Raw genomic sequence first — 26,808 nt, 5'->3', positions numbered from 1 at the left:
CATCACCACCACCATCATCACTGCCATCTCCATCATCACCACCATCATCACCATCACCACCACCAACACCACTACCATCATTATCACCACCATCACCATCACTGCTACTTTCAACATCACATCACCGCCACCACCAAATTTTGGCCGTTTGGCCGCTCAACTTTCTCAGACTGGTTCTATATCCTGCCAATGTCTCTGGCTCTCTTTCCCCTGGTGTTACCTTTAACAGAGTTCCGTGAAGGAGGATAAAACAAGCCACCCTTCACTCCAGGGATGGCACAGGGAGAAGTGAAGCTCCAGTGAGCAGAGACACTAATTGGAGATGTTGTCATCTCCAGGGTATGCGGAGAAGCCGGTGGCTGCAGCCACGCGGCAGATGTTGGTGACAACTAATTGTTTCCAGAAGGGCCTGTGCGGTTATTGCAACACAGCGGCTGGTCTGTGAACGCCATGTAGGTCTTCATTGTTCTCAAATGACCGTTTCGGCAGAGACAGTAAACATAGGTTCGCTCTCTTTTAAGGAAAATTCGCGCTCTGAAAGGAGAGCTCTGGTACAAAGCGCCTCTTGCCAGTCAGTAATTTTCTGACAAATTAAAACACCGATTTTTCTTTGTGCGGCGAGTTCCCATTTATTGCCTCATTGTGAAGCCAGGCTTCTCGTTCTCGTGTGTTAACTCGCTCAACCCCAGGAGAAGTTTTCCTATTATTCTCAGAAGCGTCGCTGCCTTTATAGAACAACTGTGTCTTCACATAAGTATATATAATCACACTAATGATACATCCAACATACAGGGCACACTCTGCTCCAAAGACGCCTGGAGAAACTTGCTCACAGAGCGCATCTCTGGAGCTGCCTCCCCCAGGCTCCTGTCTTCTGTAGGTGCATGAGCTCTTTGTGCATCCATTTTGTTCAAGGCGGTCTTTAGTGTTCTGAAGATCGATTAATTCACATGACAATGGCTATAAAAAATAACATAGCTGATCCTCTTCAGCAGAGCTTTTCAACCCGAGCACTTTTAACAACCCTCCTGGACCATTCTGGGGCCCGTCCTCTGCATGCAGGATGTTTAGCAGCGTCCCTGGTCTCTACCCTCTAGGCCAGCAGCACACTCTCCCAAGTCGTGACAACCAAAAATGTTCCCGGGATTTGCTCAATGATCCCTGGGGGCAAAATCAGCAGTTGAGAACCACTTGCCTACAGCAGAACCTCAGATTCTTACATAACTTATTGTTCCACAACAGCCAAATGAGCATGTTCACCCACCAAGTTACCAGCACGTTCTTAGGAGTGGGGAAGTCAGTTCTGCCTAAACACCAGAGATGGTGAACTCACCATTTGTGATGGGCAGCAGGCTCCTGAGGGGTTTTAGGCACAGTGATATTTAAGAGACATCCACCCATCCATCCATCTAACTGTCCATCCATCTCCATCCATCCAATCATCTGTCCATCTGTCCGGCCACCCATCCATCCATCCACCCAGTCATCTATCTATTCCTCTACTCACTAATCATCCATTCATCCTCACACCCATTGACCAATCCATCCATCCATCCATCCACCCATCCATCCATCCATGTTTTTTGGCCACTTCACACCTGCCAGGACCCATGTTGCAGATGTGAATGTAAGGACAAGATACAGGGTCCTTGAGGAACTCATAGTCAAGCATAGTGGGCTCTCATGGGCGTGGCATTACCCCAAGGGGCAGTTTTGGAAATATGGGAGGTACATCTTGGTTATCACAAAGTCTGGGTACCATTAACATCTTATGGACAAGGGCCAGGGATGCCAAGGCATCCTGAAAAGCCTAACTTCCATGTGTGTACACCTCACATGGTCCACTGGCTCGTCCTGTAAGTTCAGAATTATTTGAGCCCAAATCTTAATTTTGTTTTACATATAAACATCACCTGGTTTTTGAAGGATTTTAATCCACAATGGATTTTTCAGGAGTGAAATTGCCATACAAACAGAAAGAAGGCTGTCCTTTGTGTTGCTCAGAACTTTCCAAGAATTCGTCACCATTTCAGAGACTCTCTCTACTGCCAGGCACGCTGACTGGAGGCACTTGTGGTGCCTGTGTCCATCAGCGCTTGTGGTTGTCGCCTTCCTAGAGGTCCCACGGACAAGCCACAGGCCCCCTGCCAGGGCTTCTAGAGAAGTCCTGTCGGAGCATTTACATATTGAAAATCCCTGTGCTTTTGTAAATGCTTTCTTTCTCATCTTCCTTTATATTTCAGGGACACTATAGATTGTTTTTTTTTTTAAGTGTTCGCCGATAAAGATGGAACAATCCAGGATCTTGATTGTGGTGGTTAAACGAATCTACACATAAGATAAAATTACATAGAACTTTCTGGGGTGATGAAAATGTTCTAAAATTAGATAGTGGTGATGGTGGCATAGCTCTGAGCAAACTAAAAACCACTGAATTGCGTTAAAGAGTGAATTTTATGGTATGTGAATTATTTCTCAATAAAGCTGTTAAAACAAACACTTCCATGGTTCCCAGCTGCTCTCTCATTAAAGTCCAAGCTTCCTGCTCCGCTCACAGGCCTTTCTGATGCGGACCCTGCCACCCCAGCACGCTCCCGAGCCACTGCCCCCACTCACCTTAGGGACGTTGTTCAGGTTCCCCACCCTGCCACTGATCTTGGCCTCCAGGCCACCACACACACTGTTCCGGCACCTAAAACGCCCCTCCCTCCACCTGCTCCCAGCCAACCCCTGCTCTGCCTCAGGGTCTTCACTAACACCTGCCACGTCCAGCCCAGGCGCCCCTCCTATGTGCAGGTGGCATGCTCCCATCACAGTGTTCCCCCATTCCCTCTGCCAATCTTGATCATAAACTCCCCGCCCTTGATCATAAACTCCATGAGGACAGGAACTGCCCCCACCTTGGTCACCTTTAATCCCCAGTAGCCAGCACAGAGCCTGGAAGAAAGGGTACTCAGTGCATACCTATGGAGTGAATGTTAGTATGTATTTCTGATTGATGGCAGGAGGGCCCAGAGCCTCCTTAGAGGGTGATGTGGAAATTATTATAAGCTCAATGAAGAGCAGACTGGTTGCAACAACTTATAGTAAACAAATTATCAAAAGTTTAAAAAATTGCATGGAATTACGTACACAAATGTGTGCGCGCGCACACACGTGCAGGTCACACTGGTGATCTGTGAGTCAGGCCTGTGCACTGTATCGTCACCATTTTACTGGCTCTGATGCTGTGCCATGAACAGGGTGTCACCACTGGGGGAAATTGCCTGAAGGGCAGATGCGACCTCTCTCGACACTGCTTTTTGCATCTTTCTGTGAATCGATGATAATTCCAAAATAGAGAATTTTAAAGGTGTCCGTCTGGGTGGGTTATACCACGTGTGAATTTCGTTTCAGGACGGAAAAGGGGTGTGGCAAACATTTACTCTCAAGAGGCTTTTCCTTGCAGGCGGAGCTGCACGGGCGCAGCAGACGAGGGCTCTCACACGGGTACAGCCCGCTCCCTCACTCTCTCTGCATTTGTCAAAAAGCCCTTGAGCACGTACCACACACGCCTGCCCTCACGGTGTCAAAGTCTAGACGTGAGAGAGATCACACAAGCAAAAAATCTGGCAAATGTGTCATGACGCGCTGGGATGAGGGCGATGAAGACAGACCCGCATCCTGTGCAGACGCAGCCAGCTGACTCAGGACCCACAACCCCGGAGAGAACGAGGGGCCCTCCCCGCAGGGCAGCCCTCCATACCCCACAGCCGGCCACCTGGTTCTTTTAAGCGTTCATCACATGAGAGTGTAACACCGTTTTCACCAAAAAAGATCCTTGCTCCCTGAGGACGGCCGGCCTCCTGCTCTCCTCCAGAGTGGCCGGCACACAGCTGTCGTTCACTAGACACTCTCTCATAAACGTTTGAATGAACAATGAGTGCTCTCACAGCCATGAGCAACTCGCGAGGAACTAGGGAAGGTCATGGAACCCTGGGGCCTGACGGTCCGCCGGTGGCCAGACAGGACAGTGAGGAAGGGCTGACCTGCAGGCCGCCCGGCTGGGGCTGGGGCTGGGGCGGGGCAGGGAGGGGTGGGGACGCTGGAGGAAAGGTGAGGGGCTGCAGGTAGGTCCAGCTTCTCTCGTGGAAAGGGTCTTTGTGGGGAAAAGACGGGAAAATCTATAATGTGCACTCTGAGCCCATCGCTGATGTGCATTCCCAATTATGGAAAATAACTGTCCCTAAACAGGACCAGGGCTGAAAGAGCCGCTGCCTCCGGAGCTCAGCACAGCACGTGGGCCCCGGGGTACCCACCGCCCTCTGCCTCCCCTCCTTGGGGCATCAGGGCCAGGCAGGCCCGAGCAGAGACAGCCACTCCAGGCCTAGGACCATCCTCGGTGAGGGCGGAGGTGCTGTGGCCAGGGCTCCAGAGAGCTCGCTTTCTCTCACAACCAGACGTTTCCCGAAGTCTGAAGTCTTTAGTTAAAGAAGGGGCTTAAAATGCAGGTGCCCGGGCAGGAAATCATCACTGATTTACATTTGGTGGACGATTCTGAACGGTCTGATCCCCAGGGAGGGCAGGGTCCTGACGGGGCAGACGAAGAAGATGGGAAGCTGGGGCCCTGAACACATGCTCAGCCTGGACACGGGGCCATGGGCCAGGCTGCAGGCGAGGGTCTTCGGCCAGGGAGATGGATTCTTTTGTGCAGGGTAGCTGGCCTGTCTGTGGATGGAAACCACACGCACGGCATCATTAGCCCCACGCTGTAAACACGTGACATGTCAGGTGAGTGTCAGGGGACAAGGAGCAGCCCACTCTGATGGACTTCTTGGTGTTTCAGGCTACAGCTCATAATCCCATTAAGAAAGATACGCTAAAGATTTGTTTTAAGTAAACAAAAACAAAGCTACAGCCTGCACCACTTTTTCGCCCAGGCGCTGTTTGCTACGGGTTGAGTGCTTCCCGGGACACAGTCCCACACAGACTCTATTCCACACTCACTCCTCTGCTCCCGACGAGCTAGGAAGCCAGTGCTATTAGCGTCCTCAGATCAGAGACAGGGCCCCGAGCAAGACTAGCACTTGCCCACGGCCTCTCAGTGAGCCAGGATGGGACCTGTTGAACCCAGACACCACAGTCTGACCCCACTGCTGGGTGTTCTCCCCACCAGACCGGCATCTCCACAGTGAACTCTGAGTGCCTCCTTCATACACACGTGGATATATGATCCCCATCAACGCCACCGATGCACCTTGAAGGTTTCAACTTGACAGTTCTAAGAACTATAAATTGTTCCTGTTCCCAGATATCAAATGGTGACATTAAAATTACTTAATTTAATATCCTCAATATACTGTTTCTTCAGCTTTTTTTCTTCCTTTCAGATTTCTTATGGCTTATTATAAACTGGCGTAATTACTTCCCAGGAAGTTTGATTTTCATTTCTTCATTTGCTTCTTAATAAAACCTTTTTCTACACAGTTAGCTGGGGAGGAGACATCACGAGTCTAACTTTTAAGAAGTTGCAAATTATCTTAAATAGCAGCTGTGCTCTTCCTGAAGTGTGTTATTACAGGAGGTAGACCAGTCGGAACTCAGCGCTGTGGTGTGGATGGATGGGTGGGAAGAAAGAGAAGGAATGTCACCCGTTTTTCTCTCTTTGTCATCCCCCATTCAACGTCTCCCTCATCTGCCAGCGGCTGCCTTCTCCAGGTTTCACCTCCTCAAGAGCTTATGCACCACGAGGCCTTTGCATGTATGAAAAGAATGCATCCTGAAGATTAATTGTGAAGAAAAAGAATCAAATAACATATTTCGTGCTTTCCTGGCCTTACTTCGATAGAAAATGTTGGAAAACTCTTCAGCAATCACAGAAATTTAATAACAAAACTCAAACAGCAAGCCCACCAGATAAGATGCTTCAACAACCATCTCTACCTTTGAAATTCATTAGCTAAGGCAATTTACCAAGCCTGCCCCAGAATGCGTTATTCACACAAGAAGAGCCGCACTTGATAAATATGGAAACCTTGACTATTCTGCAGGGTCTGAATGCTTTTACATAAATTCCCACTAGGATTAGCAATCTTTTCAGAAATCAAACGACACACGTAAAGCTACTTAAGGTTGGCTTTTCTTCTCCATCAGGCAGTGTAAGGTAAACTCTAAATGAGGGACTGAGACCCATTACGGGCCAGCGGACTCAGGCATCATCTCGAATAATTTTCTGACACATGAGATTAATTCCAAAGATGCCTGGAACTCGACATGTAAATCCCCCTGCCTGTTTTCGGGCCCAAACTGGGAGGATGAAATGCTATTATTTGATTACAACCTGAGCACAACAGATCAGCAGCCACAGAACTCGACAGTGGGGCCGGAGTGCGTGCCGGCTGACGCTCGTGATCAACAGAGAAACAAAGAAATGAAAGGACATGTACGACACGCCCGGTTCTCAGGGCCCAAGCGATTTTCCGAAGGACACAGAGTGAGGGTATGTCAGGCTGACAATCAAGTTTACATTTTATAAAGTGAAGTTAAGTTTTAGGCAATTATCTGGCTAGTTAATTTTCAAATGGTTTCTGCCTAAATAATCCAAGGGCCCATAAACGAGGGAGAGGCAGGAGGAGGGGTCTGAATTCCCTCCGAGTGGGAGCTGGGCAGACTCGGTTCTCTGGAAACAAACTAGAACGGGAGGTCAGTTTACCACGGGTGAGTCGAATGTCAAGGTGCACGTGGCCAGAAGGGTTTCATACTCAACAGCAGCTGTCCTGTTGATGGCTCCTGCTGGCTGGGCTGGGGCGGGGGTGCTCACTGTCACCACTGAGCGCCAGGGGCAGACCTGGCTTGGCAGGTGAAGGGGCGGCTCTGGGCCAGACCGTGCCTGTGGCTCGTGCTAGCTGCAGGATCTGGGCCAGCAGACTCCCCTCTCTCTGCCCCTCATTCTCCGTCTGCAGATGGGGGATGCGAATGCTGAGGCCTCATACGGCTGCCGCGCCGCCCGAGCACGGGGAATAGGACTGAGCAGATGGGAAAGCACTCTTTCCAGGTTAGTTCCCGCTATTTTCACTGAGGGAGCAGAACAACATCGCTCAGAGGGCTGCCGGCCCCCGTGCCTCTGCCTCAGCCCATCTCAGGCCTGTGGGGCTGAGGGGCAGCTCCCCTTCACTTGCTATCCTCGCCACGTGCTTGGGGTGATCGGGTCCTGACAACCTCCCCGTCTCCTGCAGGCCTCAACCCCTATGCCTGAGGGCAGAGGCCAGGCAGGTGTGGGCAGGATGAGCAGCCGCGGAGCTGGGGCCTATAAGAACCCCAACGACACAGGCAGGACAAGTGGTGGGGATGCTGGGCCTCAGGGTGGGGGCCAGCAGGAAGCGGTGCTCACGCCCTCTCCAAGGGGCACCCACTCCTCAGCAGGGGCGTCTGCTATGTGAGAGCCCAGACGCCCTAAACTTCCACTTGGTGGGGGGAACCAGACGTTGATGTCAAGTCTCCTAGCTGTTAAAGGTGGGCGGCTCAGGCAGCCTGGCTCAGACCTGTGCCGAGGCCTAGCAGGCTCCTGCTCTGTCACCCACCTCCCCAGCCCATGTCCTTCACCTCCCACCTGTCACCTCACCTGTCCAGGGGGACAGGTGTAAGTAGAGGATGCACAGCTGTCCGTAAAGGTCCAGGCCAGGCATCGCCACCTCCACAGCCGCCCAGGCCCTGAGCCAACCTCCCAAGACTCTTTTCACGGCCTCTTGTCCCCAGACAGGGGAAGCCAGATCCCAGCCTCTCACCTCATTGGCTACATGGACCCTGACCGAGTGGTTTAACTCTGAGCCTGTCTGTAACTCTGTCTGTGAGGGGGAAACGAGGTTTGTCTCAGTGCTGCTTTATAATAAATGTTACCAACAGCAGCAACGACACACAGTCTCTGGGCCGGGGGCTGCCTGCGCCCCTGCCTCACCCCAGCTCCCCAGCCTTGCTGCCCTCCTGCCAAGGCCAGGCCACTCTCAGCAGAGCGCCCCATCGGACTGCCAGAGGTTGGACTCAGAGGCCTTGAACCCCGATGACAATCTCTGCCGAAGGGGCAGCAAAGAGCTGGGAGGGATGAAGGGGCCCAGCCCCCTAGCATGCCTGGGATGCCTGGACACCACCCTCCCACTCTCTCCCCACCCCCATAGAGCCCTCCTCTCTCCCACCTTCCAGATCCTTCCTCAGGGAGCCCCCAGCTGTAGTGGAAGCCCGCACAGCCTCTCAGGGCTCCAGGCGATCTTCCCTCTTCTCAACACACAGCTGAAGCCACGAAGCCCTGGCTTCTCCCTCTGGGCAAGCAGGATCCCCCTCAGAAAGCTGGAGAGAGAAACCCATCGCTGCAGCCTTGTCACAGATGCATCCTCTCGCAAACCTTTTAGCTCACCTGCGTTCTAGAAGTTACTATTACACCTGTTCTGCAGATCAGGAAAGAGATTACGCCGTTTGGCTCCTACAAAGTGGCCACACTGGGATTCACAGGCCAGTGTGTCTGGGGCAAAGAAGGTGGGTGTCTCCGACGTGACAAAGAGGCGCCCCCTCCACAGACAGCTCCCGCCCTGCACTGGCCTGCCTCCCAGGCAGGTGCTGGCACTGTCCCTTCCACAGCGCTGAGCACAGCACTCTCTCTACATGGAGGGATGCTCGCAAGTGTACAGAAGGAACACGAAAAGGCAGTGGGAGAGGGGGAAGGAGGAAGGCAGAGGGGGCTAGAAGGAGTCTCAGAAGGTGTGCCAGAGTCTCTTTACGCAGAACTCTGCCAACCTCGCTCTCCTCTGCCCATCCGGGCCCCTCTGTGGGGCTCGTCACCCTCTGTGGAATTTCTCCTAAATGGGCTGTGCTGGACTCAGTAGGAATCCGCGGTGTTCTGCAACGGTGAGCACTCCTCAGGGGCTGAGTCCACAGCTCCAGGATTCCTCCAGAACTGCTGGGCGGCCCCTGCTGTCAGCACACTGGGGTGATGCCGGAGAGAACTCCGCTCCAGGGCCTCCAGCCTTGGGCCAGGGAGGAGGCAGTTACACCTGGGGAGTCGTCTAGAACGGAGGGAGGTGCTCCTGCCGCCCAGCGGCCACTGTTCAGAACAAGAGCATCCGAACGTCCTCCCATCAAAGCCACTCAGACCCCTGCTTGGTCTGGGACCATGATAACAGAATTGAGAAATTAACAGTAATAGAGGTAGACACACTCCAAACCGCATTTCCAAAATCGAAAGCATATTTCAATATAAAAGCAGCCTTTTGTGTCTGAAGTCTTCCTAATAAATCTTCTGTCAAGTAAAGAATCAGCCCCAGGCTTCGTGGATAGAAATCACATTTCCAGAAGTTAGGGGTTGGTGTAAGCCACGTTGCATCCCTGCTCCCATTGCAGGGAAAAGTGCCTTAAATGAGCACCGAGGGCAGTTTAGGAGAAGACCCAGCCCTCGCTCCTCTGCAGGGGATGCGGGGGAGGGCGTGGCCCAGGCGTGGTTGGGGGGTGCGCCTCCTGTCTGGGTCTTGCTTAGCCTTCCCTGTTAGCACCATTTCCCTCCATCCCCAATGGCCCAGAAGCTTGCAGCTTGGGGTCCCACCAAGGCCCAGGCCTGGGGGATGACCCAGGAAGGGGGCTCATAAGAGATGGCCTGACTCACAGACTAGGGTTTAACATTCACGCATGTGGCCCACAGAGGATCATTCAAGAAGACTTTCAAGAATCCACTAGGATAGTTTTTATCATAATGGCATCATTGTCAACACTGTAGAAGTGAGCACATCCTGATTTCTCCGTCTGAATAAGGGTGCAGATAAGTCATAGGTGTGAAGACCAGCCCTGCTACAAACTGCCCACTCCCCCACAACAAGACCTAAACAGCTCCTGCTGGAAGTGTTTTCCCTTTAATGGCAGGAAAATGAAAATAAAGCCTACTCAGAGCTGGTTATGGAAATCACCATACAAACTACCATGAAGTACTATGGAGCTGACCCAATTCTTAAAAACAGTGAAGAAAACTACGCAGAACATAGAAAACAACCACAGTACATGGTAAGGTGAGGGTAAATCAAAATTATTTGGTACAATTTCACTTCTGTAAGTTTAACAAAAAAGGCTAGAAAGGATATGTGCAGATCAAAATATCAACAGCGGTGATTTTGCGTTCTTAATTCTTATCCATTTTTATTATGGTTTCCTACCATTAACACACACTAATATTAAAATAATTTTTAGAATGTAATAAAAGTTGTTGAAATCCCTTCTTTCCCCCCTATTAGGAGACTGTGCAAAATTATCATTTCAGCCCGATGGGCTATACGTTCAGCTAAAAGACACCCCCCACATCGCATGAGGTGGAGTGTGAGACCAAGTGCACGGATGGACGATGCTTATTAGCAGAGGGACTTGGGGAGCAGGCAGAGTAAAGACCAGCCCTCTGCAGAGCACGGGAGAAAACAGGAGGATTCAAGAACATGAAAATGAATGGCTTTAATTTCCCCTTTCCCTGGTCTCGGCCCGCCGTCTACACTGACCCTTGCTGCCAGGTCCTCTCCGCAGTGGAGATGGATGCGCCGAGCTGCAGGCCTCCAAGGACAGCCGTGGCTGGGGTTAAACACGCTGGCAGGGCTGGTGCTCGTGCCCTCAAGGCAGCAAAGATAAGCCAGGACGTCCCTGGCCCAGGGGCGGGCAGATGCACCCCAGTCCCCAGTCACTCCCCCGGAGGTTGAGCGTTAAGTGCCAGGAGTTAATGAGACCCAGGCTTTAAAAATGGTAGAGAAAAGCGTTGCACATTCAGGATCCGGCCACCCCCAACATGCCCGCCCGACCACATAATCAAGTCGCCGCAGCTGTGTCCCAGCGAAAATTTAAATGTCTCAGGGCCTTTCGATTTGTTTTTTTGTGTGTGCTGTTGTTATTATTATTATTGCTATTTCTCTATCACTAAACTCGAAGATTGGCCTAAAAAAAGACAGAATAGCCTTTTCAGAGTATCAGAAACAAAAGCTCGGATGTGCAGGTGCCTATTCGTACATTCATTATACACAACTGCACATCCACGCAAGGAGAAGTTCAGCATAACGAGGTTTAACCCAATTACAGTTTCGGAGGCTCGGTCTATTTAAGTCATTTCCTACCACCAGAGCCGCAACAATACAACGCATCAGCTCCTGCTCCCAGCCCAGCCAGCCGGGCGGGATCGGAGCCGTCTTTGTCCTTTGCAAGCACCCATTATCTTCCCACCAGAACACAATATGTGTTTATTTTACAAAACCCCCAACACAAATGGAAATAAAAGACCCATTATGGAGGAGATGAGAGGAACCTGCGACGTGATGTGCGCTGAACCGTGTTCCAGCAGCGTGAGCAGCCGACCGCGTTGAACCAGCCCCTTCCCAGGATTCTTTTCTCCATTAATTTCGACATTCTGCTCATAAAACATTCACATACTACTTCTCCGGTCTGGAATAGTGCAGGTTTGTTTAATAAAATCTCTCATGGAAATTTATAAAAGCACCTGCTTTACAGTCCGCAGAAGGTAAAACAAGGCACTGTGCGCCCGCGCCTCCTGGGACACAGAGGGACTGCGCGTGACCGTCTGTGCGGCCCTGGCTTCTCCCGAGCATGGACTGGGACAGGCCAGCACGGCCGGGGCCAAGCCGTTTTTAAGATCCTTTAGGTCCATTTCTACCTTGCTTGTGTTTGGAGATCAGTGCCCCTGGGAAGGGAAGGGAGATGGACATGGAGCTGATGACAGGAACCTGGTGAGGCCAGCGAGACCAAAAAAGTGAGTCTGCTCTTCCGTGTCAGCAAGACAAGGGAAGAAGAAAAACACAGGAAGAGGAAACTCGCAGGAAAACAGAAGGAGAGAATAAGAAGAATGGGAAGAAAGCGGGTTGGGAGAAAGGGAGGGCACACTGAAGTCACTGGACCACAAAGGGAAGGGACGGAAGTGCACGTGGGGAAAAGATAGACAGACGTGACGACAAAACACAGCAAACCTCTTTAAGTCAGAGAATACCGTGAATAAACCCGAAAGAGCAAAGACAGACAGGGGCAATGCCTGCAGTGGGTAGGACGGGCGAAAGGTGCACAAAAGGATTCTCACAAATCAAAAAGGGAGAGAGAAGTATTTCAGTGGAAAAAAACAAGCAAACAAATCCAAAAAGATAACTAATTTGCAAAGAAAAAGCAAATGGTCAATACATTAGTGGCAAGAAAAGTTCAGCTTCAGTAATAATGACACATAAAAATGTAAGCAAGCAACCACAGGTTTTCCCCAAGTTGGCAGAAACGGATATATTATTAACGTGTATGTGTAAACGCCCCACCCCCCCCCTCCCCGGGGTTCAGGTGGGGCAGCCCCTCTGGATCCCTATAAGTTAGTGGATATAAAAACCTGCCTGGCTTTCTGGAAGGCAGCTTGGCAACGCGTGTACAAAAGCCTTAAAATGTTCTAAATCTTCAGCCCTCTGACTCAACTTCAAGGAAATGACCAGAAGTGCATGAAAACATATGCACAAGAACGCTCACTTCAGCAGCATTATCTATCATGAAAAATGGAAAAAGGCTAACTTCTTAACACGAGGTGGAGTGGTTAAACACCAGCAACCCGTATGGTGGAATATTTATGCAGCTATGAATGTCTGATGACATGGAACAGTGTAAGCGAGACGAGCAGAAAGGAAATGTTTGTTTAAGATTTGGGTTAAAATTGTTTGAATTTAAAATATGGGTATGATCAAAGTGTGAATTTTTTTTTATCAGAAAAGCAACTTTTGTAGACAAAAACAATTAATCAAATATTTACTTACGTAACATTAAAGCTGCTCTCCTGCTTCTTCTTAAGTATATAACTGAAACCAAGGGAAATTTGTGGAAATAAGTTTGTAGAAAAATAGCAGTTGGCCATTGGTCTGATAAATGTATTTTAAATGAACTCTTTGCCCAGTGGTGCCGACGTGTGGAAGTGTCTTCCATCTTTCCGGTTAGATTGCCAGTGTCTGGGTTTCGAGGTAAGCCCGGTACATGGCCCTTCCCAAGTGGCCCCTGCACCGCCTGACCTCGGGAGTGTGCCCAAGATCGCAAGCTTCCATGCTCTTTAATTGAGTATCTGATTCATTGTTTCTGATTCATTGTTTTGCCTCTGAAACTTACTGTCCCAATTTAAAAAACCTTTACACTGTAATCATACTGAAGTGAGGAATATGAACAGTATCATTCCCTTAAAAAGTCTGAGAGTTTATCTTTCTTTTTTAACACTTTCTTTTTTCCTCTTTTTGTAGTCCAGTATGCAGTATCAAAACTTTGTTAAATTTATTTGTATTTTATTGTCTCTTTTTTATTTTATTTTTTATTTAGACATAGATTTCACTGCTTTTATTATTTTTGTTACATTTTATTAAAAATATTATTGAGGAATAATTGGGAATGATTGACAAATATAATTGCATATATTTAAAGTGTCAACGGTCTTTGTTAAAGTGGACCTAGGACTCAGCACTTCTGAATAAGCCACTAGGTTCCCTCTAGTTTCCGTCTTACTGTCTGTCTGCTATGTTGTAACCAATTGCCGGCTGCCAGTGGGAATGAGGTGCCCAGGGCGAGGGTTCTTCTGGAGGAGAAAGATGCCCAGATGCCCAGACTCCCTCTATCAGGGGTGCCACCCCACCCCCACCTCACATCCGGAAAGTGTGAAGGACCCAGGAATTACTGACTTCAGCGTGGACCCAGGGACCCTAACCTAGCGCTCAGGGAACGTCCTGCATTTTGCAGTAGTTTAGTTCTGCAGTGTGTCTTTCTTTCTCCCCCGTTTTAAATCGAGAGCACAGCTAAATATAACACGAACCAGGTGATTTGAAGGTGGTGCGAAAGCTGCATCATTGTAGCTAAAAGAAACATCTCCGTGGCCCTTCGCCTTGTAGGAGGAGGGGATTCATCCATTCTAGGCTCTTCTTCTCCTGTCTGCCTTTTAGGGACCCCTCATTAGGTTCAGTCTTGGTATGGGGTACTCTTGCCACCCACTCTGACGGGGCCAGCCCTGGGGCCACCAGGCAGAGCTCAGTGTGGGCTTGGCTAACTGGACCCTTCCTTGGAGATGGAATCTTGAACACTAATGCTGGTCCCCGCATGGGAGGGTTGGAGGCACAACATGAGGCTCCAGATGGGCCAGGCTGATCCCTGCCTGTGGTCCAACCGGGTCCTCCAGCTCTATCGATGTGGGAGCTCCCCGATGGCCTCTGCATACATCCTGTTTGCTAGAGATGGCCAGAGTTGGGTTTGATTGTCGCAATTAGGAGCAGGGAAGGAGAAGAGAGGAAAGAACAAGGAGAAGCATTCCTAGGCCAATAGGGGAATGACAAGGGCGTCCCCAACACACACACATGCATGCACACACACACACACACAAACATGCACGGACACGCACACACACGGCCCAGTCCTGCAAGCCCGGCCTGCAACACAAATGAAATGAGTTGTAGCCTTCAGATCCGTTCACTTTAATAACTTAGCCAGCAGTCTTCTCAAAATTAATATCTGCTCCAGCGGCTTCCAGCTTTCCTTGTAAAAATAATGGCAGTTAATAGGGAGCGGCTGTCATGCGCTCAACTCCAGGTACTGCTGGCTTGACAGCTGTGTGATCAGAAGAAGAAAGGTATGCTAAGACAAAAGGGATAATTAAAATGAGCCACCAGAACCAGCCCTGGATTTAAATGTTTAAATGTTTTAATTTAAAAGAACAATGGCGCCTTGAAGTGTCTCTACAACCGGTACTGACAACCTGCCATTTATTAATCAGTGTTAAATAACGGCGGCTCTGGGTTTGACACCAAACAGCAGATGATGTGTGATGATCCCAAAAATAGCAGCCACATTTCAAAGCTGATTTCCAAATGACTCCGGCATAACAAGGAAGACTCTGGAATATTTACCGTACCAATTAGGGAGCATAAACAACTCTTGTGGCAACTGCTCGTTGCAGGCAGTGATATTTAAATGCACCAAGCCTTCCAGGTAAACGGAGGTGCTTTGCACATAGGTGGGGCTTGGGCATCGCAAGCATGAGTCACAACTTAAAGTGTAGTTTTACAAGAGACATCTCACTAAGACAGTGGTTCTCAATCAGGGCTGTTTAGTCTCCAGGAGACACTGTTGACTGTCACAACTGGGGGAAGGCAGGGTGCTCCTTGCATCTAGCGGGTGGGGGTCAGAAATGCTGTTGGACATCCTACAGTGCACGGGACAGCCCCACCACAGAGAATGGTTCAGCCCCAGTGTCAACAGTGCTGAGGCTGAGAAACTCTGCCCTAAAAAGTTCTGTGATTCTGGGGAGCAGGCCTCAACTCAAGAAGTGTATTCTCATAAAGGTGTATTTTTTTAACCAGAAAAAAAGAGCGTTAAAAATCTCCTTTGCTACTTATTTTATCCAAGGAGCTGCATCTGGACCTCCCTGGAGCCAGCCTAACACCCTTACTTCTGTCCCAAAGTCACTGGCAGTGCCTGAGGCTCCCATGAATGCGGTTCACGTCCAGTATTTTGTGTCTTATTCCCTGGAATGCGCACTTCTGCTCATGATCGCAGGCAGCACAGATGGAGTCTAATGTCTGACCCCAAAGCGAAGCCCTGAGAAGTCCAAGTAAGCGCGTCGGAAATGCCACGTTGACTCACGATGGTAGTTAGTTCTGCAGTAATTTCACTGGAGTTCTCACGATCCGCTATTTTATTTTTTACCATAAATATTTTCACAGCAGGATGATAAGCATGAAGAAATCAGAGATGTTTCATCGATCTGACAATGATGATGTTTGTTTAAAAATATGTTCTGAAGGTAAAGAGCTGGGCGGGCCTCTGCGTCAGGGAGGGTCAAAGTCAGCGTGAGCAAGATCTTCGGCTGTGCCCACACCAGCTTTCAACACCAGCGCAGACCAGCTTCCCTGCGTGGTTTTTGAGAAAAGGCCATTAACAGTCCTTTTAGCACATCTTGAATAAATCCTCGTTTACTTGCTCAATTTAGCAAAGACTGATAAAAATCCATCCTGCTAACTAGCGGCAGTGGGAGCAGTAATAACTGTTTCCGGAAGCTGGGCTGCGTTTGCTTCTGGGTGGTCCTGATACGGGGGTCAGATTCATGCTCATTATTGTCATTCGGAAGGACACACAGACACGCAAATGTGGTATCTGAACAGGGCTTGAGCTTTTCTGAAGCCGTATTTTATTAATGAAGAAGGATGCAAGGGAACCTGAATTAACACACCTTGCAAAAGGAACCATTCCACGTGACTCCCTCTCCTGAATGGACCCAACAGGGGTAAACAGCAGTGCGAAGACGGATGCTCTTCTCCCAATTTGTGTAGAATGACTGGTGCCATCAACCAGGCATGAGAGCCCGGGAGCCTTGCCCACTTCTGCCCAGCTGGCTGTGTGGTCCCAGACCAGCCACGCTGCCCCGCTCCCACTCTGAAATCCAGAGGCTGCTGTGGATGCTCCCTCTGTCTTCCTTTCCTTCTAAAATCCCCGATTCTAAAACTTAGTCCTGTCTCTTTTTACTTTTCCAAGGGAGTGGACATGGTGGCTCCTGTGACGGGCAGGGCAACAGTGGGGCTGATGCGTCAACGCTGCATTTCAAGTCTGAGGATGTGGAGAGCCCTGTGGAGGCTCGCCCCAGAGCCGGGCCTGCAGACCCAAAGAAGGCACTCCCTGCTCCGAAATATATGAAGAACCATATCTTTTCACCCAAGGCCGAAGCTAGAGAAAGGAAATGTCTTTGAAGTTCTATCTGAACTCACCAGAAGCGTCTGTCTCAGCTCCCAGTCACTGTGCTGACTGCTCTGACACCTTTTTCTGCAGGCAGTCTGCCCACAGATCTGCCCGCCTGGGCCCTTCCCGGTAACCGTGTCCTGGCGAGGAGCAGCACTCAGTCACCTGTCACAGATTCCAGACCCTCTCGTCCCACCCCCTGTGTCAGCAAAGCACCACAGCAGCTGGGGACCCCAGGACAACTGCTGGAGGTACCAGCCACAGCACGTGCTCTGAAGAGCTTGACATCCCGTGAGTGGAAAGCTGGAATCCCCACCCTAGTCGCCTGGATTTAAATCTCAGGAGACAGTGCGAACTCTTGGAGAGACATTTAAAGTGAATCACTGAAACGCTTACAGTAAACGGTCAAATCAAATATCTGATTACCACTTTACATCAAAAAACAAAACTAAAATTTATTGGAAATAGATTTATTTTATATTTAATAAAATTTCAGTTATTTAATGTTTCAATAATTCTCTTTTGATGAACATATATCATTGGCAAAAAATGGACCTTTGCGTCTTTGATGGTCATCTGGCTGAACTCACCTCTCTCCACTTATCAATAATTGTGTGCGTAACTCCTGCAGCTCTCCAACAACCCTCTCGTCATCTTCATGAAATCCTGTATTTCTGCATTATTTCTGCGTTATTTGCGTTGTCGCTTTCCAATCAATTTACATTGCATTTGGGGCTTATTACGGGCCATTTTCAACACTGGACAATCAGCTAAGACTGACCTAAGAAGTCAAGGGGTATGAGGCAGCAACGACCGCAGCTGCCAGCAAGGGCATGTTGGAGACGGAACGCAATGTAGGTGCAGTCTGCACAAGAATGCCTTTCTCTTCCAGATAGCCTTATAATAACAGGGACAGTGAGAGAGAGCTGGGGTCGGAGGACCTGCCCCTGGGGCTGTCGCAGGTGGTCTCCAATAATGGCGTCATGGATCTTTCCTTCTCCATCCTTGCAGGCTGCTCTTCTACCCATGAGCGATGCTAATCCCCTCCCGCTGAATCTGGGCGGGTCAGTGACCACTCTGACGGAAGAACGCAGCGGGAGAGATGCTCCTATAGGTCCTCGGCAGAGACACAGGAGCCAGCCTCCACCTGGGACTCTTGCAATACTCTCTTTTGTGGCACACCCCTCAGAACCTAGTCCCCAGGCTGTGAGAAGCCTGAACTACGTCCAGTCTACAGTCTCAGCCAATCTCCCAACTGACGGCCAGCATCCACCACCGGCCGTGTACATGCGCCATCTTGGACGCCATCATGGCTTGGGATGACTCCAGCCTCAACCATCATCAGATGGCAAGTGCCTGGGAAACCCCGAGATGAGCCGTCCAGCTGAGCCCAGTGATGGCTCCCCAGAGCCAAGGAGAGAGTGATAGATTTTGTCTTACGCCTCTGAGCTGGGGGAGGTTTGTTATCCAGTAATAAACAACGGAATCCAACACTCTTCTCCACCCTCCTTTTTAAAAGACAGGCCGGCGTCTTCAAATAACACCACTTCAAGCACTGAGATTGTTTTGACCATTTTGACAAAAAGTCAAACTATTTTTCAGTTAAGAGACAAGTCTTTTAAAAGTTAAAAATATATTCAGTCAGAACAGTCAACACAGAAGACATATGCCGTGCTGAGAGGAAAAATAAAAGAAGCGTTGAAACACTTCACCCAGTGTGTTTTCATTGTGTAAATAATAACGGAATTTTGTTTTCTTGATGTTTTTAAGTGAGTTAAGTCTTTTTACTTTTTGTTTGGGCACTGAAAATGAATTGGGCTTCTTTTCTCATGTTTCTGGGGATATTATTGTTTTAATAAGATGTCAGGATTTATTTTTGCCAAGAACATATTTCAGGACACTCTCGGAGTGCTTTCTGTGGGTAGCTGACTTCAGAATTCTATCAATTCAGGGTTTCAAAGTTTCGCCAAAAGCTTTCTGAAGCACAGAGCCTTCCTTTTCATACATAACGTGTTCAGGGCGGCTCTCCCCACCTTATCCACTTGACTAAGTTCTGACACTCAAATAAATTCTGCATAAGCAGAGATAGACGATGCCCACAGTTAAGGACTCTGGCCAACCAATTCCATCCATGTATCACTTTCCACTTTTACAAACTCCTGTTAAAGAGAAAATCTGGAAGAAAGGACTTCACACGTAAAATATTTCTTTTATAGCAAAATGTGTCCAATTGATTTATGAGGTCCTCTCAAGGAGAACAAAACACACACAATAAAACAGAAACTTACAGAAAGGTCTCCTGGCTTCCTCAAAAGAAACACACTCAAATCACACGGGGTATGGATTTTCGTATTTTCTTATGTGAATTCTTCATGGAAGCTGCATTTTCCTACTGGCCGGTATGTTTATTTTTATCATAGTATAAATTTTTTAAAAAACAGTAAAACTTCTCAAGTGCTGAACCTTTCGTTCAAGGAGTAATTGGTAAAATTTGACTCATAAATTAGAGAAATGCGGGCACATTTCGCCTAGTTTTGGACCTGGAATCAGAATGTAGAAGAGACCAGCTGAGGTGTTGGCAGACCACTGCCCACAGGCCCCATCTGGCCCGCACCGTCTGCGAAAAGAAAAGGCACCGCAATCCGGGCCATCCCTTTGCGGCCGCTTCCCCGCAGCGATGGCAGAGATGAGCAGTGTGACGGAAGAATGGACCACAGAGCTGAAACACATCCTGTCTGGCCCTTAGTAGAAGAAGTCTGCTGACTTCTGGACTAACTAAGAATGACCAGTCCCTGTGGAATTGTCCATGTGACTTCTGCTTTCTAAGGGTACGTGCGCAGACCCAGCGGCATGTTCCCATCAGTCTCGTCCGTAGGATGTGACGACACGGTGGGACCATCTACATTACAGCTGTCGTTACAGGCTCGCCAGCAACTTAATTCCCCTTCAGTGGAGCATGTGGCCCTGGACTGCACACTGCACACCAGGCAGGGACACCCGGGAGCAAAGAAAACCCTCTCATTTCCTTGTTACCCAAACACGCTGAAGAGCGACTTTGGAAACTCAGCCCAGCCAGCATTCTCCGCCCGCAGCGTGGTCCAGGCTGCTGAAACTCTCATTACAACGGCTCTTCGGATGAAAGAGTGGAGCCCAGAAACCTTACTTAGCAATCAGCGCCCAGCACCGCGATCTGAGTGCCAATAAGGAACAGGCATTTTCGCTCTTCACAGCGTTTTTGCTGTGTCACGGAGAGATGGCAGAAGGGCTGCTATTTCATCGGCTAAATGCTATCATTTTAAGCACCGTTCCAAAGAAAACAGGGATCTTGCCAGAGGAAAATAACACACACCAAACACGAAGAAAAATTTACATCAAGGTAAACAGACAGATTCCTCCCCTGGGCCCAGGGCCGGCTTGAGGAGCCATTTCTCTGGATGAAAAGTAGTTAAAAAGACCAAGAGATGAACGGGGGGCTGGGAGGGGCTTGGGGGTTTGGCCTCGAACTCTGGTCTTCAAAGATGCAGAAGCACTTTGGTGAGCGGGTTTTCTCCTGTCTCCTCACAAGTCTGCTGCTAGCCCTGCTACCATCGCTCAGACTGAGTTCCTCCGTTGAATGTCAATATTTTGGGAGCACCCCTGTGGTACTGTGCTGGGTGCTCAGACACAGCAGAGAGCAGAAACAGGCAAGGCCCTGCCCTTTCTGAGCCGAGGGCAGGGAAGGCAGACAAGGATGGAACAACCACACTGCTGTATAATAAGAATTGGGTCTTTGTCCCTGGTCCCTGGCATGGAGCTTCTAAAAACCCTTGGGATTTCCTGAGTGATGGGAATGTCTTTGTTATGTTAATGACGTGACTCACTGTGGGTCCCTGGTTTTCAGGCGAGTTCTGCTCACCAGAAAGACGGACCACATGCCTGGAGAGTTGGGGACTTGGAGCCCGCCTGGCCTCTGGGGCGGGGCGGCAGTCACAGGGCCAATGATGCAATCAAACATGCTTAATGATGAAACCCCACTAAAAACTCGGGACCCAGAAGGTCAGTGGAGCTTCCTGGTTGAACACATTGATGTACAGGGAGGGGATGCCCTGGCTCCACCAGCAGAGGGATGGAAGCTCCCCCCTGCCTTCCAGACCTCATCACGCGTGTTTCCTTCATAATAAAGCTGTGATCAGAAGTACTGACTTTCTGAGTCCTCAGAGTCTTTCTACTGAATCTGAGGAGTCTTGGGAATGCTGTCGTCAGTAACCCATTGGCCAGAAGTGCAGGTGGCCTGGGGACTCCTCTGACCTGTGGCTGATGTCTGAAGGGGGCAGTCTTTTGGAGGAATTCACCCTTAACCTGTGGGTCTGAGCTAACTCTGGGTGGATGGCGTCAGAGTTGAATTGCAGAACACCTGGTTGGTGTTGGACCAGTTTAGTTAAACGGAATCCACACTGACCTGTTGAATGTAGTGGTGATTGTGACAACGTTTAAGAGAGGAAGAAGGTGAGTCAAAGAGGCGAGTCAGAGCTGAGACTAGGAGGGCCTGACCCAGCTGGAGAGGTCAGGGCGGCTTCCTCGAGGATCTGAAGGGCCAAGCAGGCCGAGAAAGGGTGCTCCAGGAAGAAGGAACAGCATGTGCAAAGTCCCTGTGGTGGGACTGAGAGAAGAGGAGTGTGGTCAGTGTGGAGCAACCAAGGGGAAGCCCCACCAGGCTGGCCTCAGAGATCACAGAGGAGGTGTGAACTGGGAGCCCCTTTGCCAGCACCATGGGCCCAGAAAGACTCTCCCCAGCACCCAAATGAGTGCCCCTGGTGTCCTCACATCCACTATTAAAACCTGTAACTTCTGCAGCCAGTCCTTGTGACTAATCAGAAAGCGTAGGGTGGGGTTCCTCCTATGGTCCCACAATCCCCGTGATCTCTCAAATGTAGTGGCTGTTGAGGGTTGTGAATTCGTCCTTGGGTGGAAGCCTCTAGAAGGAAATTGGCAAATTCATTTAAATGAATGGGCTCAGCAAACAGGCCCTGCCAGGGGCAAGGAAGCCATCAGTCACCAGGATAATGAGGATGAGCCTTTCGGGGCCAGGCAGAGAGCGAGGCCAGGGGAGGCCACTGCGGACCAGATGCCTGTGCGTCCTGTGAGCTGAACCACAGAACATCACCTGTCAGGGTGTCGGGCCTCACCTGACAATTGGAGGTAAGAGCAGCCCAGGCCTGATGGAGGTGAGAGGACTCAGAGAGTCGCCGTACAGGCAGAGCTGGCCCTGTGTCGGCTGCAAGCAATTCCTGGCATTTCTCCTACCTCTTCTCCCTGGTCCCTGTCTCCCTGTCCCCTTTCTGCTCCCTGTCTTGAAACGTCACTTCCTGTCCGTCCTCCACCCTTCGCCCCTCTCTGCACCCAGATGGGGGTACGGCATGAGGCTGGGCTAGACATCCTTGGAGAGCCAGAGGCCCAGCAGAGCCCTTCCCAGGGATCTCAGCCCCCGGTTAGAGCCTCGGAAATGAAGTCCCTGGGGCTGTGCTCGGGGCAGGGGACAGGCCTGTGGTCTCGCAGATGCAGGTTCGAATCCTCCTTCCTCGGCCTCTGCCTGCCTGTCGGGGGCAGGTGGAGCCACCCCTCAGAGCCTCAGTTCTGTAATGGGCACAAAATGGGACCCAAACCCGGGATTCTGGAGACGCAGAGATGCTGCAGACGCAGTAGGTCGTAGTTACTAACAAACCTGATCGTTGAGACTCCCGTAGCGTTAGGGTTTCAGAAGAAAAACCATGTTTACCTACACAATCTGGCTTGAGCAGAGAGCCAATTAATTACACTTTCACGTGTGGGGCGGGGGCTGTGGTGAGGGCTGCGTGGCACCCATGCACCAAGAGGAGGAAAAGAAAGGGAACTAGTTGTATCATCTGCTTTACTTCATGGCCGGGTCCGAATAAAGGAGACGGATGAATTAACTGAGTCACTGAGACAAGCTTAGAAAGAAAGGCGTGGAGGGAGCAGGAAGAGAAACCGAGGACGCAACGGGCCAGGCAGCTGAGGACGGAGCCACTGACATCGCAGTTTGTCCAAAGCCACCGTGGGCCTGGCGCTGCCCATCCGCCCCGCCACCCAGAACGTCGCGCTTTCTGGTGGCCTCCAGGTGACAGCGGAGGAGGTGGGGCTGGGCTTGGAAATTAAGCATCCGGGGAGCGAGGCACGTAAGTGCTCATGAAGTCCCCCAGCGCACTCCAATGAGTGAGAAGCGGTCCTCGCTCCCAGGACCACGGCCACAGAAGCGATCCCCACTGTGGCGTTTCATCCTTAGCGCTCCGCAAAGTTTGCTTCTCCCCGACGGAGAGCCAGAGCCGGGTTGTGGGGCGGGGTGGGGGTGGGGGTGGGGGCGGGGTGGGGGTGGGGTGCCTGCTCCAACGTGACCTGATCTGGCTCACTGTGCGCCGCACACGTGCGCTCTAGCTCCTCAGCGTGCGGAAATGCTCTGCAAATCACCCACGTTTTTCCTGAAACGTCTTTAACTGGGGGCTCAGGGTTACAAATGAATTCTCCTATGGATTTATTATTCTCTCAAATAGCGGAGAGAGAGGGGACGGGCTTACATAGTGCTGTCACAGAGCTGGGCTAAATTAGATCACCCAAATTTAACAGGATCATTCAGAAAAATGCTGGCACTGTGGCAGTATGAGCTGTGCGCCAACGCATACTGGGCAGTGACCCAGGGGTCAGACGTCACTGGTGGGTGAATTCCATGAGCTACTGGCTGATTTGACCTCTGACATTGGAGGTGGAAGTAACCAGAGACTAGTTATGTAGCATCAGCCCCGGGACAGACGTCACTGGAGAGTGGCATGGTCTAGAGGGTACAGCCTAACTCTCCAGGAGATATCACACCTCCCAGGGGCCAGGTGACTGATGGCTGGGACACAAGAAAGCCAAGCCACTTCAAGAAAGACCAACTTAGGTGGTTAGGCGGGTCTGCGCAAACTAGATGCAGATTTAAATCCACAAGCATTCGCAGTTCACCTGGTAGATGCCATACTGTATTTCATCCTCTCAACAGTAAACAACTGTTCCCATGCATTAGAGTTGAAGATGCTGGCTAAGAAGACAGTGGCCCTGCAGGGATGCTGGTCACTCCTAGGAAGAGCCAAAGCAATTTTGAAAGGAGTCAAGTCAGACGCCTTACACTAGCAGACTTCAAGATTCACCATAAGAACAGTAAGCAGGGGTGGCATTGGCAGAAGGACGGCATCTAGGACGATGCACACAATGCAACGTCGAGAGGCGGAGCCACACACAGAAGGCCAGCTGATATTTGACAAAACTGCCAAGATAATTTAATAGGACAAGGAACGTCTTTTCAACAAATGGTACCTCAACAATTGGCCATTGCCATGGAGAAGATACACGGACCCTTAACTCGCTCCAGACATGATGTTTAACTCAAAACAGATCATAGGTCTGAACGTAAAAGCTAAAACTCTAAAACCTGTAGAAGAAAACATAGGAGAAAAAATGTAGCAACTTTGGGGTAGGAAAACATTTCTTAGAACATAAAAAGCATGAACCATAAAAGGAAAAATTGACAAATTGGATTTTATCAAAATTAGAACTTTTGCTTCTTGAAAGACTCTCCCAAGAAAACTAGACCAGCCACTGAATGGCAAAGAATATTTTCAATACATATATAGATAGACAAAAAATTCCATCCAGGATATATAAAGATCACTTACAACTCAATGACAGTAAGATAAACGACGCACTCTAAGAATGGAGAAAAGATTTAAAGGAACATTTTACAAAAGAAGACACATAAATGAGAAATGAGAACATGAAAAGGTGCCTAACATCTTTAGTCTCCAGGGAAATAAAAATTAAACCACCTGAGACCCCACTTCACACATCCCAGAATGGCCATAATTTAAAGGACAGACCACACCACCTGCAGAGAGGATGTGGAATTCTCATGCTGCTGGTGGGAACAGAAGATGGTTCAACCACTTAGGAAAAGTATCAGGCAATTTCTTATAAAGTTAAAAATACTCTTAACAGATGGCATTCCTCTCCTGGAGCTCACCCCAGAGAGGTGAGGCATAAAGGACCTGTGTCCAAACGTTTATGGCAGCTTTATTCACAGCAGCAAAAACCTACAAACAACCCAGAAGGTCCATCAGCAGGAGAACTCAGCACAATGCTCTCTCCACACCGTGGAACACGACTCAGCACAGAGAGGCACAACAGACACACGCGACCACGGGACGGAGCTCAGAATCATTAAACTGGGGGAAGAGGCCATGCGCAAAAGAGTGTCTACCCTCTGATCCCATTTCTCTAAAACTGTAGAAAGTGCCCACTGATCTGAAGCGACAGCAAGCTGCCTAGTGGCTCCGGCGGATGGGTGACTGCAAAGAGGCAGAGGTCTGGGGAGTTGGAGAGCTCTGCATCCTGGTTATGGCGGTGGCTTCCTGAGTGTACTCATCTGTCAAAACCCACAGAAATGTACACCTTCAGTTTATTGTACGTAAATTTTACCTTGATTAACTTGATTTAAAAAAAAATAGAGTAATTTTGACCAAGCAAGATTTTCTCCTGCCTTGGAGCTTCAGAAGCCAAGATTTGTCAAATAGGTCTTCCCCATTTAGTATTTTATGATTTGAAATAGTGGGGGGAGGGGAGCTTTGTTTATTTGCTTAAAAGAAAACTATTTCAGTGAACCCTTCAAGTCAGAATCCAGCCCATCCTGCACTGCTGTGCTGCCCTGGAGTGGCCAGCCTGCCTTGTGTCCAGTACCGTTTCAGTATAGGACGTGGCATGGGACAGCCTGGCAGAAAAACACAGCTCAGGGACACCCCTCAATGAACGCTGATGGCAGCACCTCTTTACAAGGAGCATCTCTCGGCATTTTGGAGTGTGGGTGACTCTTGCCAATGAGCATCCAAGGCAGCTTAAAACCCAGTTCCACGGGGACCCTGGGGCCTGGGGTTGTAAGCACAAAGCAAGACTCAAGCTTTTTTCTCTGTCTCTTGGCCGGTAGAGAATAAAGAATACACTTTTAGCTAAATGAGAACTGAAGTGTATTGGAGGAGCGCTATAAATTATATGCAGGCCACCAAATAAAATTCAATTTTCAGGTGATGTGAAGGTGTGATGCGTCTGGAGGAGCTGCTTTGCATATCACACCAGACAGCAGGCAATAAGAAGGGAGGCAGGACTCGCGACTGATCTGTCACCAGCGTTGCTGTGATTGTTTCCTCCTTTCCCTCCTCTAATCGCGCCACTGCAGTGTTGATTCAGAACACGGCGGCGCATGAAAAATGTCACCGTTCTGTCGATGGTGCGGATCTGCTGGCAATTCCGGCAAGCAGCCGCTGCACATAAAGGGTGATAAGGCACTATATCCTGCCATGCTCAGCAGGTTTCCCATTTCCTCCCGCAATTACACATCAAACTGTTTTAGCTTCACAAGCTTCGGCACTATAAATGGCCTCGAGGCAGAAGGCCGCCTGGCACACTGATGAGCGGGCTTCAAAGCTGAGTGCAGACTCAGATTTGGGGAGGCTGCTAAAAAACCGTATCCCCCCCCCCCCCCCCCGTCTCTGCATGCACACGCCCACTCTGCAGAGCCCTTAAGACATGCCCTAGAAATCATTCTCTCATTATCTCTGTTTGGTCCAATTAACAGAGGGTTTAGGGAAACATTATTAAGTGTCATTGCAGGAGACACAGCACCAAAGGCACTGGAAAGCACACTCTGCCTGCGCCTCCCCAGTGTGGTCCACGGCCAGGCAGAGCAGCATCTCCTGGGAGCTTGTTAGAAATTCAGGGTCCCAAGACCCCTCTGGGACCTGCTGAACCAGAATCTTGGGGTGGGACCAGGAATCTGTTTTAATGGGCGCCTCTAGGTAGAAGCACAGCTCCAAGCCATCCTCTGGGCAGTCAAGGATGCCTGCACCTCTGGGGCTTCTCTCAGGAACCACTTACCTGCAGACCCAGATGCCAGACAGGCTCAGAGCGAGGCTTCAGAGGGAATGCTTCTTGAAAATCCCATCCATCCATCCATGCATCCATGCACTCACTCACCCACCTACCCACACCACTCACCCATCCATCCATCCA

General features: G+C 49.8%; 1 protein-coding gene and 1 long non-coding RNA gene across 2 annotated transcripts in view; one reads left to right on the top strand and one right to left on the bottom strand.

Moving 5' to 3' along the window:
* The window catches only part of CDH4 (cadherin 4), a 594,249-nt gene that overhangs the window by 422,122 nt on the left and 145,319 nt on the right, over nucleotides 1-26,808 (bottom strand). The window lies entirely within an intron of this gene.
* Nucleotides 19,621-20,904, top strand: LOC124248232 (uncharacterized). The gene is made up of 2 exons (XR_006890953.1): nucleotides 19,621-20,098; nucleotides 20,603-20,904. It is a non-coding gene; the product is annotated as an uncharacterized LOC124248232 (long non-coding RNA).

Source organism: Equus quagga, chromosome 12 (assembly GCF_021613505.1).
Source record: "Equus quagga isolate Etosha38 chromosome 12, UCLA_HA_Equagga_1.0, whole genome shotgun sequence".
Classification (NCBI taxonomy): domain Eukaryota; kingdom Metazoa; phylum Chordata; class Mammalia; order Perissodactyla; family Equidae; genus Equus; species Equus quagga.
This window is presented reverse-complemented; position numbering and strand designations above follow the sequence as displayed.